Below are 14389 nucleotides of genomic sequence, written 5' to 3'. Positions count from 1 at the left end.
TTGCGATTGTCATTCCGACAGCCGTGTACACAGTGTAGTACATGGAAGTAGATTAATGGAAGTATCCGAAATGAGTTTGGACATTTCCTTCAAACATACCGTTGATGTTTGTCTCATCACTAACACTATGATATCTTTATTGTCTGACATACACGCTAGTACTGATACATCTTCAAGAAGTTAAATCTTGACTGATACATTGGCCCCACCGATTTATTGGGCTATAATTATCATGTCTTTAAAATCCATTATAGTCATTTGTGTCATCAAATTTCAATGTATTTTGTCAATTCATTCATTTCCTTTATATTTTATTTTAGAAGAGGGGGGCTCATTGTTTGTTTAACCCCTAACAAGAGACCCCCCCATACACATAAACACAGACTCAGGTTAAGCAGGTAGCTTTGGTTCATCTATGGTATGAGTGTGTCTGCCGGGCTGCAGAACAATCAGAGGTTACATAAGAAGCAGACAGAGCGGCTCTGAGCACGGCGCTGCTCCAGCTGCCCTATCCTATCTCTTTAAATGAGACAGAGCTGCTCTGCTCTGCTCTGCGTGTGTGCGTGTGTGTGTGTGTGTGTGTGTGTGTTTGTGGAGGAAGGAGACATTACGAGAAAGAGAGGGCCACTCTGTTGTGAAGGAGGACCGGGCGATCGAAAACACAAACAGATAGGATATATTTTTTTGCTTCGATTGGCTTCGGTGTTTTTGCAGAGGAGGCGGCGTCCCGGTTCTCTGTACGTTAGGCTCATTCTGATTTTGGACCTGGATGCTCTTCTTGTTATCTATGGGCTCGGTCGGCGCATCTTTCGCCTCCCTGTAGGATCTAACGGGGCTGGGCTGCCTTCTAATAAACCTTCAATTTCGCTCTGTGTGTGTGGGAGAACCACGACCGAGAGGCAGCAATAAACAACTGTGTGCTGATCATGGATTAACGCCCGAGTGAATTTTCATCCGAGAGGTAAGGGATGCTGCGAGGAGAGAGAGGGGAGAAAAAAAAAAAAAAAAAAAAAAAAAGGGCCGGACGAGGAGGATGCGTCCATGGGCTGCAGAGAATGTGCGGTGCAGCAGGTCTGTGCTTGTGGAGGATGATGACGGGGTGTCGGGTTAAGCAAGCATCACCCACCCCTGGGATGAGGGTGATGATGTGGGTGTTCCTGCTCTTTGTGTGCACGGTGTGGGCCTTTGGGAGACGGAGCTGATCAGCCGCATCGAGCTGCGATGTTATTAGCAAACACCATGACGTCAGCGTTTTCTCAATGACGCAACATCTGTCGTTCTCGTTTGTGCAGCTATGAGATTTCTTTCTGTTTACCCGGGTGTGTTCTGTGTCTGGTTAATAATCTTGACTCAAACACAGGCTACAATTATCCCCTTTTTCTTCTTCTTCCTCTTTTTGAAGCCGGAAAGGCGTCCTAGTAGTGGAGATACTGTGGGATCTCCTGAGGATTTTGTACAGTGTTTTGGCTGAAGTTAGTTATGACTTGACCCACTGGTGGTGGTGCTGTGGTGGGGTGGTTGATCCAAGATGGCGACCCGTGTGTGCCGTAATCAAATTGTACTGTCACAGTATAAAACAAAGATCATTGAGATACACCTGTTATGTGCCAGCATTTCGCACTTTGCTATTAATATCTCATCATGTCCCGTGTTATAAATCGAGCGCACCCCTTTTCCCTTTACAGCGGGGTGCCGTGACCGGCTCTGGGTCGGCCTGGAGGGGGGGTGATGTTGGCTCGCAGATCCCCCCCCCCCGACCTGGTCCTCAGTGAGTCAGGGGTCTGCTGTTATGACAGCTACCCACCTGTCTTAAAACACAGCAAACAAGAGTTTACTATGTGACCATTTAGCCGTGTCATCACCATTCATATCTCCACTACCACTGTGTTTACCATAACTTGTTTTCTAGATCATTCTCCATAGATTACATTACATTACATTACAGTCATTTAGCAGATTCATGCTTTTATCCAAAGCGACTTACAATCAGTAGTATATTACATATCATTCACCCATTCACACACTGATGACAGGCTACCATGCAAGGTGCCACCATCAGACTCTAACTAACATTCATGCAACATCCAGTCCACACCGATGGCAAGCCTTCAGGAGCAACTTGGGGTTAAGTGTCTTGCCCAAGGACACATCGACTGCCGAAGCCGGGTATCGAACCACCGACCCTCTGATTGGAGAACTACCTTGCTCTACCATAACTTGTTTTCTAGATCACAACGTTCTCCATAGATGTAGCCTCTTAATGTTGCTCTCACCAGATGAACCAGATTGATTCATTTAGCTTTACAATGTACAAAATGCTTAGTTCAGCCTGAGTCAGGGATGTCTTTATTGGAAGAAAGATTTATATTTACAGTTGAAGAAAATACCCTGTTTATTAGATTCTTTACAGCATTAAAATGATCATGAGCTCAATTTGGACCAAAGTCAAAGTAATAAAGCAGCCCCAATATATAGTGAGCTCTAAAACTACAAAAAAGCTCAAATAAAGTTATACTAAGTTGAAGTTGAACAAATCTAACAAAATTGTAATACGTTACACCCCTCCTGAGCTTCAGCAACATGGACTCATCTGCATTTCAACAGGATTTGCAGTGGAGTAACACTCTGAGCCAACAACACAATAACTTCAGATAAAGTCACATGTTTCTTAAAACACAGGATTTACAGCACAGCTAAACTAAAATAGAGCCAAGAGCACTTTGACAAAGACACCACTCTCAACCACAATCCAGAGACAACTTTCTGCCTCCTACAGCATTGGCAGTGCTGCTGCTCTCTTCCTCCTCCTCCTCATTTGGCGCCGGTGGACGGTTAATGTTATTACTGCTGCATCTAAAGAAGGAATTTGCCTGGCACTGGCGTCATCCATCGTAACGTTATTTTTGTATTATAAATTGTTTATCTTAATACATATTGCTGCATCAATCTGAAGATCCTTTCTTTTCCTCTCTGACTTTTCCGCTCCACCTTTCTTTTCTTTATTATCATTTCATGATGTGTTTTTTCATTCGCATTCATTGGCAACTGAAGTGGCATTTTGCCCCAGCCAGTTAGCAAGCTTTAGACATGCTGTTACCATCATCAAAATGTCTGCTTGTTGCATGTTCACTTGTCAGAATCTGTTATAATCAATAACAGCAGACTGAAGTTCTACAGGATCAGGACTGTTTCAGATCAAAAGGTGTTTAAGTTTAAAAAGGGTTTACCGTGTTAGCTGGTGACTTCAACAACCAGTGAGGAATTCAGCTAAAGGTCACCAGTTAACACGGTCACTAGTTAAACCAATACACCGGTGGCGTCTTTAGCCGCGAGCTATCAAACGTGTTGACGACCACTGGATGGATCAAAAATGCTCGTGTTTGAAGTGTCTCATTTAAAAGTCAATGAAGTCAAAACTCAGATTGTCTTTCATGGCGTTTGGCGTTCTGTACATGAACACACTAGTGACTAAGTAGACGTGTAGCTCATAATATCTCTCTGGTGTAAGGTTAAACACTGGGTTTCTCCAGAGATATGAATATATCTGCTCACTAAATACTGTTTGATATACGGTTTTCTTGGATCAGACTCATATTGACGGGGTGGATATAACATTCAGCTTCAATTTAAAGCCTAATAACAAGGACAGTTCAGAGGCTACTATGATACTAAAACCAGATTGCAATCCACAGAACAGCAACATTAATGTTTACAACAGCAAAATATCTCTATATAAAGCCATTAATATCTCACTGGAACAAATGTAAAATGTTAATAAAATAAATATAATATCTGAGTGAAGTTTATAAAGAATGAAGAACAAAGACATCAGAGTCTATGAATTATTCCTCCTGTCCTTCTGACCATCAGTCCTTCTGTCCTTCTCTCCTCTGTCCTCCTGTCCTCTCTCCTTCTGTCCTCCTGTCCTCTCCTGTCCTCTCTCCTCCTTGTTCTCTGTCCTCTGTCCTCTATCCTTCTCTCTCTGTCCTCCTGTCCTCTCTCCTTCTGTCTCCTGTCCTCTTGTTCTCTGTCCTCCTGTCCTCTGTCCTTCTCTCCTCTGTCCTCCTGTCCTCTCTCCTTCTGTCCTCTGTCCTCTTCTCTCCTCTGTCCTCTTGTCCTCTATCCTTCTCTCTTCCTGTCCTCTCTCCTTCTGTCTCCTGTCCTCTTGTTCTCTGTCCTCCTGTCCTCTGTCCTTCTCTCCTCTGTCCTCCTGTCCTCTCTCCTTCTGTCCTCCTGTCCTCTTGTCCTCCTCCTGTCCTCTGTCCTTCTCTCCTCTGTCCTCTCTCCTTCTGTCCTCCTGTCCTCTGTCCTTCTCTCCTCTGTCCTCTTGTCCTCTATCCTTCTCTCTTCCTGTCCTCTCTCCTTCTGTCTCCTGTCCTCTTGTTCTCTGTCCTCCTGTCCTCTGTCCTTCTCTCCTCTGTCCTCCTGTCTGGTTTGTCTCATCCAGCAGAGAAGTTAACAAGAACAAACTAAGATAAACAGTCAGACTACAGACAGACAGCTGTTGTTTTAGCTTGTAGGTAACAATGTGCTATTAGTCTAGCTAGCGTTCTGTGCTCGAGTAAACAAAGTGGTGGTGGATAAGGGACTCCGGTCTTTAATAATTTAAAACAGAGTTTAAGTCCCCAGCATCACTTTTAGGTAAAGTAAAAACGTGGTCTCTGTAGAGCCAGTGTTCAGTTTGTCCCTTCTGGAAAGCTAAATAAAACATAACGATTCTTAGTTTCAGGTCAATATACACTTATGAGAACATAGTTATGAATATTATATTACATTTCTGCCAATTAATCCTCATTTTGCCCTTCAAAATGGGAAAAATATAAACCCGGAAATGCATGTCAATGCATTGTAATAAAAAAGGACACCCGGACAGTGTTGACTTGAGGGAGGTGACATTTAAACCAGAGGTTTACATTGAACAGAGGAACCTTCAAGCTCTAAAAAAAAGTTACTCTGTCTTGAACCACAGAGTGTTGACCCACGGTTAAACCAGGTTCACTTTTGGGATATGTGTAAAGTGGTACACTAACTGTACTTTAGGTTCCCTGATGAATGTGCTTTTCATAGTTTCTGCTATTTTAGATAGCAATGTATATTACCTTTACTACAAGGTTTTTGACATTAGTTTTGGATTCAATAATACTTCACACTGTACATTCACTGTATCACTTTTTTTGAGATTGTCTTTAGTACCAAATAAAATGGACCCGTCTTTCCCAAATGGAAAGTTTGTTGTTAAGGTTCTCTACTACAAATCCTTGTTACTCTCGTAACTTTTCCGAATACCAATAAGGTAGAGACATCTGCGTAAAGCATCATTTTAGATCATTAACATAAATTAAAAACAACAATGGTACCAAAATGTGTACATGTGACCTCCATAACTGTGGAAAGGGCCTCACCAACTTCAAACATCTGTTTGCCAAGTAGGATTTAAAGCTCCTTATTATCATTATTATTATTATTATTATTATGTCTTTGGACTGTGGGAGGCCGGAGAACCCGGAGAGAACCCACGCTCCATGAACCCAGGACCCTCTTGCTGTGAGGTGACAGTTAACCACTACACCACCGTTTATTACTCAAATTGAAACACATAGTTAACTGTCAACAATAGCTTAGCCTCCTTTTAGGTATATGATTGATCAAATGAAATCATGTATGAGTAATCCATCTGAGTCTGATAAATTAGGAAATAATAAATAGTTATTATCAGCTGCCACTGAGAGAACAAACTGTTAACGTTGTGTCTTAATGTCAATGAACCAAACCAGGAAGGAGTGGCAGCAGAGGTCTACATCAGTCTCTTCCAGGTCTTATCCTTTCTGTTGGTCAATAAACAACGTTGACAGGAACCAAGCCGATGCAAGAACTGGTCCTGGTTTCATGAAGCATCAGTGTTGTGTTCCCTCTGAATCTTGATGGATTCCTCTGTTCTAGGGTCTGTATGTGTGATTGATTGATTGATTGATTGATTGATTGATTGATTGATTGATTGATTGATTGATTGATTGATTGATTGATTGATCCTGGTGATCAATGTTTAGTTAAGTTGTCTGAAAGCTTATTTGTCCAGTGTAGCACAACCACTTGCTAACTCAGATCTCAATGTTTAACCTCATTAGCACCCTCAGATATGGTGGTTATGTGCTTTTTCATGGAAAAGGGCAGGAGAAACTAAAAAAAAACATACACACATATAGATACCGGAAATATGGTTGTGTTTAGGGCTGCAACAACTCACTCATTAGAATTGATTATAATAATAATTTCATTATAAATGATTTGGGTCTATGTTATGTTGCATGCCACATGCTGTAGCAACATCTATGTGGGGGCCAACAACTGTGGCATATAACCAAGGTAAATAAGAAAGAAAAGGTAAAGCACTGTACAAGAAGACCAGGAATAAGTTTTGTTTTGGATTCTCGTTTTGTCATTAGAAGCAGACATGTTTTGATCCGTTGAACCCCTAGTAAATGACACAGGACCCATCTGGACTTGGTATATGGATGGTTTTAACATTAGCTTGCAGTCTTTTGTGTATTTTATTAGTGTGGAAATTTGATATAGTGTGAATCTCACAGCCCAAACGCCCTGAAAGCAAAAAGTAATGTGCCTTATTTGAAGTCAAGTGATGCTTCTATGGCCTACCGCAGGCATCAGATTTGAAATGCAACACCCCAGAACCAGCAGTATTTTAGGAAAAGGTTGCTATTCAAGCAAAATTTTTACACCTTTTCGTTTAAATTATTGATGTGGTATGAATGATGTTTAGCTAATGGGAAATTGGTGTGACGTAATCCGCTAGATGGAAGATGTGTTAGTCTGTTGGAGTTCTTGAGACTACAAAAATACTCTATTCACTCGCGGTTGTTCAGTGGTGACACCGCAACAAACCTATTTTATGACAGTTGATGTGATCTATCGCTGGGGTTGTTTGTCATTTTAAGTGAAAGCAACAGTATTAGTATTATTAGTAAATATATTTTCTTTAATGAAAATCTTCCTTAACTTTTTATTCCTTTAAGCTCTCTACAACCAAGTAGGTTTTTGGCAGACGGCCACTGGCCCCCCTTCCTGGTACTGAGTCTTGGCACTGAATCTTCCTGATCATCCCGGCCAAACTTTCTCCCCTGACTAAGATCGTTCGGTTCAAGAGCTGAAGCTGGATTGCACCTGATTCAAGGAGTTGGCTGCTTATATGGTATTTGTCCCACCCCTCCTCCACTGTGATTGGACGGCTGGGTAAAATGTGACAGTGATGAGCGCAGCGTTTTAACCAAAGTAGAACATTTTTCAGCTGTGAGACAGAAAAAAACTCAGCACAGAATAGCCGCTCAGCACATCACTGCTGGTGTATATAGTATAATGTAAGTACGAGCCGCTCCCACTGCAAAGAATTAAAAACATATCCTGATGTCAGGAAATAATGCTTTGACTGAACAACTCTACTGGTTATTTCTCCTTTCAACCTTAACATAGGCAGTACCAACCAGATCCACTCCTTCAGTTCTTATCTTTCACAATAAAAGCCCCAGACATAGTCTCTGCAAAACTGTTTACCAGAAGGAACAAAAATTCCAGCATTTAGCTAAAAGGAAACTCAATGAAACTGTTTACCTCCTACAGACAGCCAGATGCTGCTCTGGTCAATAGGATCATGCTAGTTGGTCCTCTGCCTGCGCCGATCTATTCAAATATTTTATTGAACTAATGTTGCGAATGTCACAAATTCACGTTGCTGCCAGTATGAATAGTTATAAAGCAAAATATTTTATCAAAATAAATGTTTTGCATTTTTGTGTTGCTTATTAGTCACATCTGTGGTGTATAAAGTACTCTGAGCTGGACCAGTGTAGTGGTTGTGGAAGATGTTTCTAGGCAAGTTCACCAGAGAGGACATGGATCAATGAGCTGCATGGTTTGATGACTAAAAAATAGATCCCCCAAGCCATCACCCCAGGCCAGTAGATATAAATATGGATAGCAGACTGTGGATAAGAGAAGTCCCTCTGAGAATATGGAGGAGGATGTAGACATTACCCCATTCACACATCATCTAACCTACAGCATCAGTAGTGGAGTGTCAATGATGAAGTGGGTCTACACACCTGAAGTTATGGAGCTGATGAGACAACTGAGAGAGCAGAGCAGGAGATGACAGAGTTCTGTTCATGACATTCAGAGTAAGATGCCTCTCCACCTTTCCCTCCCACTCCACCTGTTTCACATAAGAGACCTCCTTATCCTGCACAGCTGACCAGTAGTGATCTGCCAGCTAAAGAGCCACAAGCCCAACATAGCTTAACAATAAATGTTTACAGCTGCACATACATAGCACAATATGAAGGTATTAATTGAGGGAGAACAGGAAGGGCCTCTCCCAGCCCCTGGCTGTCAATGATGTAGTTACTCAGACATTGGTTCATATGAATGAACTGACAGCTACGTGTTGCAGGTGGATGAATGTGGTTAGCCAAGAGCAGTGGATAGTGGCTCTATACTAACATTCTATTCAAATGACATGGATTTGACTGTGTAGTGCCTTCACACAAATGAGAATGGCTGCATGTATACAACATTATTACATTTTTTTAACATTACAGTCATTTAGCAGACGCTTTTATCCAAAGCGACTTACAGTCAGTAGTATATTACATATCATTCACCCATTCACACACTGATGACAGGCTACCATGCAAGGTGCCACCATCAGACTCTAACTAACATTCATGCAACATCCAGTCCACACCGATGGCAAGCCTTCGGGAGCAACTTGAACATTAGAAAGAATTTCTAAGAATGAGACGTGAGCTTACTGCTCAAAGACCCACAATGCATTGGGTCTGTGTGCCTTGGGACTGGCTGTCAGTCTTGTGAGATTTATCAAGTTTTAGTATAAGTAATCGTTTCGATTTATCAATTGTGGTCACTTTACCCAAATAAAGTCTGTTTGTGAATTCACTGTGACGTTTCAGAGACGTGATGACACACCTGGTGGTGTGTCTTGAAACTGACTTGGCTGTTGCTTGAGCGTACTACAGCGTGACCAGTCTGCTGGTAAAATTATACTTAATCTTTCATTTGGTATGGTAGTATGCACTGCATTCTGCCTTCTAAAGGAATAAATGGTGTCCAGCAATTCTTGATAATGGACACCTACAGTGTAGTTCTGTTTAAACCTTCTGTTCACTGTTCAAAATGAATGTGATGGTTACATTAAATGAAAACAACAAATTGGAATAGCTCTGCTCTGAACACACCAGTGTGATGACTGGAACTCACTGGTCTTCCTCTAAACTCACTGACACACATTAGAGATGGTCTCTCATCACCTTCACTATTCAGCTCACTACTTCAGGCTGGGGCCGACAGAACACACAGCCTCTCATTTGTCAGAGAGAATATTGATAGTGATTTGTTTTTGTTTTTGTTTTTCAGTCTTGCAGGTATAACGTTAGCTTTCTGACTTGCTAAGCCAAAGGGCGCTATGAGTTGAGTGGACTCTCCAATTGGCAGTTGCCAAGTCGAATCTAAGGTCCGTCCTATTTACTGGAGCAGCGAACAACATTTCCATTGCATAAGAACCTTATGGGATGGTGATGATTTGCTCAGGTTGCGCAGGCAAACAGACTTATGGCTTCTGAAAAAACTTCAGCTCTTTGTTGCAAAACACATGAAAATATAAATGAATGGTCCTCATTGTTTTTTCTTTGGCTAGTGACCATGGTATGAGAGATATAATGCCCCTTGCGGTGCGTGTTGGAAAGTTATGGGTTCCATGTTGTCCATTAATTCCTGAATAATGGACACCTCACCGCGCAGTATGCCGTACATATCTGATAAGGTTGTTGTTACTGGTATCCAGAAGGTGTTAACACCCACACATTCCCACTATGTGCTTATAGATACATTCTGATTTCAATCTGTGAACATAATGAACATACAGGGCTTGGATTTAATTTAAATTATATATTGATATAAAATAAAAACCTATGAATAAAAATGATTAAGCAACAGATGATTACAATTACATAAAAGTGAGTGGAATATTACACCAAACCGTCCTCCAATCTGCGTTCACTTCTTAGCTTTTTAGTTCTATGTTCCATACAGTTACAATATCCATGTTGTTTTCATTTGTACAAATTTGACACAACGCCCCTGTCATGTTTAAAAGCTGATATTATTTCAGCAAGCTGTTGAAATTGTCATGACTGAGTCCATGGAACTCCATAAGTGCACATATCAAACACTAGGCCTCCACTCTCCGAGGCCATTTCCTCCATTCTTCTTTACTCCATTTCTCCGTCACCTGAACCGTGAGCAACCGTAGCAGTCTCTGCTGTGTCTTCTTGGAAATATATTGCAATCTCGGTCATGGCACCAATTTCTTAACCAAGTCATTCAAAGTCGTGTTCAGATGTTTGCTGTAGTGGAGAGTTTTAACCCTTAAATTCATATCTCATGTCTTTAGCGACACCATGTCTAATTCTTTCACAACTCCCTGGTATTGCTCAAACTGTTTATTTTTCAAAACATACTGTGTAAAAAGAGTATTACATTTTTTATATTTTTAAGTGATAGCGGGTAATGTTATTTTTTCTTGTTTGGCCTCCTGATGATGCTGTTGTTTCACTGTTACTGTGAATAAATGCAGATTTTTTTTTTATATTAGCCTATTTACACAGCTCCAAAGCTGATATCTGAGTGTTTATTAATCGGATTTAAAGGAACAGTGTGAAGAACTTAGGGGGATCTATTGGTAGCCACGGGGCGGCTGTGGCGTAGTGGAGAGCAAGGTAGTTCTCCATTCAGAGGATCGGTGGCTCGATACCCGGCTTCAGCAGTCGATGTGTCCTTGGGCAAGACACTTAACCCTGTCATCAGTGTGTGAATGGGTGAATGATATGTAATATACTACTGATTGTAAGTCGCTTTGGATAAAAGCGTCTGCTAAATGACTGTAATGTAATATAATATTAATAGGTTTGTTTTCTTTAGTTTATAATAACCTGTAAATAAGAATCATTATGCTTTTAATACCTAAGAATGAGCCAATACACTGAGCCGATCCTCGTCATGGAATCTATAGTAACCAAAAAGGATCAAACCAAACACAGGTTTTGGTAAGGCCTTTTGTTCCCTACACGCTTGGCACTTGGGAAAAGTCCTACTTGGTTGCAATCTGCAGTATCACCACTAGATGCCACCAAATCATACAAACTGAACCTTTAAGAGCAGAACTGGAGCGTGAGAATGACAAAGCTAGCTCAGGCGCTATGAGCTCTGAGTATCGCAATGGTCTGGAGACCATCTAAGTCGTGGTACCAAGATAAGTGAGGATTGATGACAGAACTTCATATAGTTATCACTATACGAGTACTGCCTCAATCTTGATGTTGTAAACGTTCAGGTACTGCAGTTTCCTGGCCAAGCTTCCAACTTAAGAAGCCAGAGGATCTCACAAGTGTCGCTCTTTCCTGGAAAAACCTAGAGCTTCAGATACAACGTGCATGAAGGAAAATAAAGAGTAGCCATGACTTTCTATATGTGATTCATGCTATGAAAGCCTTTGGCTTATAGACACAGAACTGGTTTAGCTGAGGAATTCCCACAAAAATGCTAAAGGTTACACATCTGTCCATCCGTGCTGGCCACAACAAATGACCACAAGCAAGTGGTTGCTGAATAATGTGCTCACTAATTTAAGTTTGGATGTGCCAGTCAAAGAGAAGTCACAGAAGCCTATGTGTAAGTTCAGTATAAACATGAAATATAACCGGCTAGGCAGAAATATATGAATTAATTCCGACGAAGAAAAACATTTAGTATCACATTTGTAAAGTGCATTTTTGATGGCCATTTGTTGGAAAATTAAAAACAAACAAACATCAAAGGGCCACTGATGCACCATGGGTTTGTGGTTCACACAGGCAAAAGAATGCATTTTTCATACAGGATTCTGTCCTTTAAGTCCAAGGGCAAGGTTTTTAAGTTCATGTAGGGGCGAAAAAACCCCAACATAAATTAAAGAGCAACTGACAGTGGATGAGTTTGTGGTTTACACGGGGAAAATAATTCATTTTCCATACAGGATTCCGTGTTTCTGATGATTTATTTCAAACAAAACAAGCAAGCAAATAAATGAACAAAGAAAATCCTGTTGCTGCCTCTCCTGCTCTGGTTAAAAGGCCCACCCTAGTGCATGCTGGTCCTATACCTGCCTTCTCCTATATATAACCACAGGTGCCCACAGTGTTACCCAATCCATGAACAAACGAACAAACCAGAAACTAAGTATACTAAACAACAACAAAAAAGAATTAAACTAGACGAATGACTATCAAAAAAAGCAATCTAAATTAAAAAAATGTAACCTAAACAAGCAAACATCTGTAATAATTGAACAATACTACTTATGAATAAAAAATTAATAAATACTAACATCAAATAAACAGCTCCTATAGTGATAAAAGACTAAAAGGTCATCTGACTGTATATATATATATATATATATATATATATATATATATATATATATATATATATATATATATATATATATATATACATTTATATATATACATATATATATGTATATATACCATATAAAAATCAGGTATCATGTAGGAAAGATTTTTGCCACACATTTGATCAGTATCACAAGTATTACAAAGAATAGTGCTCATTATTAAGTCTGAGATGGTTATGTGTATCCTTCATCATGCTGTTGACTGAGAAATATCAAAGCTGCTCAACTTTTTTGCAGGATTCCTTCTGATGAGACCCAGTCTGTGATGCCCTGTGTTTGCTAAATTTTCGTTACACAGTAGAAGCATATTTCTGGTGTGGTGGTGTTTGGCTTGCTGCTAAGGGGGGAATTGGGTAAACATTTAACTAATAGATAGCACCATTGAACTGCCCCAGGTGATTATTTACATTACGACAATTCTTTTTTTTTTCTGAAAATGTTTCTTTCTCCAGCAAATGTGTTCATTTTCAAAATTGACAGAACAGAAATCTGTTTTGTAAAGGAAGAGAACATATTAATTAACAGATGTTTTCAGTGCTTGTGCACATACGGTTGTATATCTGGAGAGCCTATAATCAACAATCTGAGAAATAAGACGCCAACAGCTTTTCTACTACCTTTGTTAAGGAACACTGTATTTTTCAGGAAGGAGACTGTAAGAGACGGACGCTAAAATGCAGCGTTTCTGACAGAGGGTGAATACATGCATATTCGCACAGTGTGAAAAAATAATGAGTTCTTTGAACACTAAAGCATGTAATCATGTTCTGTAAGAAACTCAAAATACAAGTATGAACATGAAAAGGAGTATGATATGTAATATTTATAGGATAAGGGCCTGTAGGCGGCTTTCCTTATTCTAAGGACAAGCCTTGAACAGGAGCACTGTAAAAGTCTACTTTTAGAAGCAGAACAACATGAAAACAGCACCACAGTTTAGATTAGTGGAGACAGGGATCCATTGTGAGGAGGCGCCTGCCCTGTTATTGTTGCTTCTGGTGGATCACAGGCAGCATCCCTCCAGCTCCCTGCCTGACAGAGACACCACAGACATATGACATCAGACAGAGGACGGTAAATAGAGATTTTGCAGTAGCTGCGCATTCACTACCTTTCAATGCATTCGAATTTTGTGCCATCTGAGTGAATATTTTCTTCATCTGTGTCCTGATGGGTCAGCCCGACAATGATCTGAAACATGTCTGCTCTTTAGAAACCTTTCACAGTGCTAGCTGTGGCCAGTCTAGTTGACAACACTGTTTTATTATGTAATGGATGAACTACAGCAGAGGCAGAGCCACTATCCATCTGCTCAGGGACCGACAACAAATACGTGAGAGTGATAAAAAACGGAAAATGCCAACAGATGTAGTCCTACTGAAAAGTGCTATTGGTCACTTATAGACAGTATGTACATGCAGTAGATGTAGCTGTATGTGAGAGTGGATGTAGCAGGTGTTTGCAGTGCAGCTGCTTGTATCAGTACAGTGGGCCAGAGAGATGCTGTTGTGTGTGAAGCCCTGGAGTCAGCATGTTACATAACTGGGAGCTTTGAGCCTGTGGGCTGTCCCCCTGCTGCTGATACAGTGAGATCACAGAGAACAGACTCGATGAGGCTGCGGGCCACAGCATTCACTTACACTAGGATGTGTTTTCACGTGGATACAACGTCTGGCTCTGTTGAATGCAAACAACAAAAGAGAAGAATCAGAGTCACCTGTATTTGGCAAAGTCTGCATGCACATACAAGGAAATGGGCTCTTTTTTTTTTTTTTTTTTTTATCTCTCACCATGAATTACATAGAAATATAAAATAAAAGTTAGGGACAAGGACAACAAATAAAGGTAAAG

The sequence above is a fragment of the Anoplopoma fimbria genome, chromosome 11 (genome assembly GCF_027596085.1).
Source record: "Anoplopoma fimbria isolate UVic2021 breed Golden Eagle Sablefish chromosome 11, Afim_UVic_2022, whole genome shotgun sequence".
Classification (NCBI taxonomy): domain Eukaryota; kingdom Metazoa; phylum Chordata; class Actinopteri; order Perciformes; family Anoplopomatidae; genus Anoplopoma; species Anoplopoma fimbria.
Note: the sequence above shows the minus strand (reverse complement) of the source record.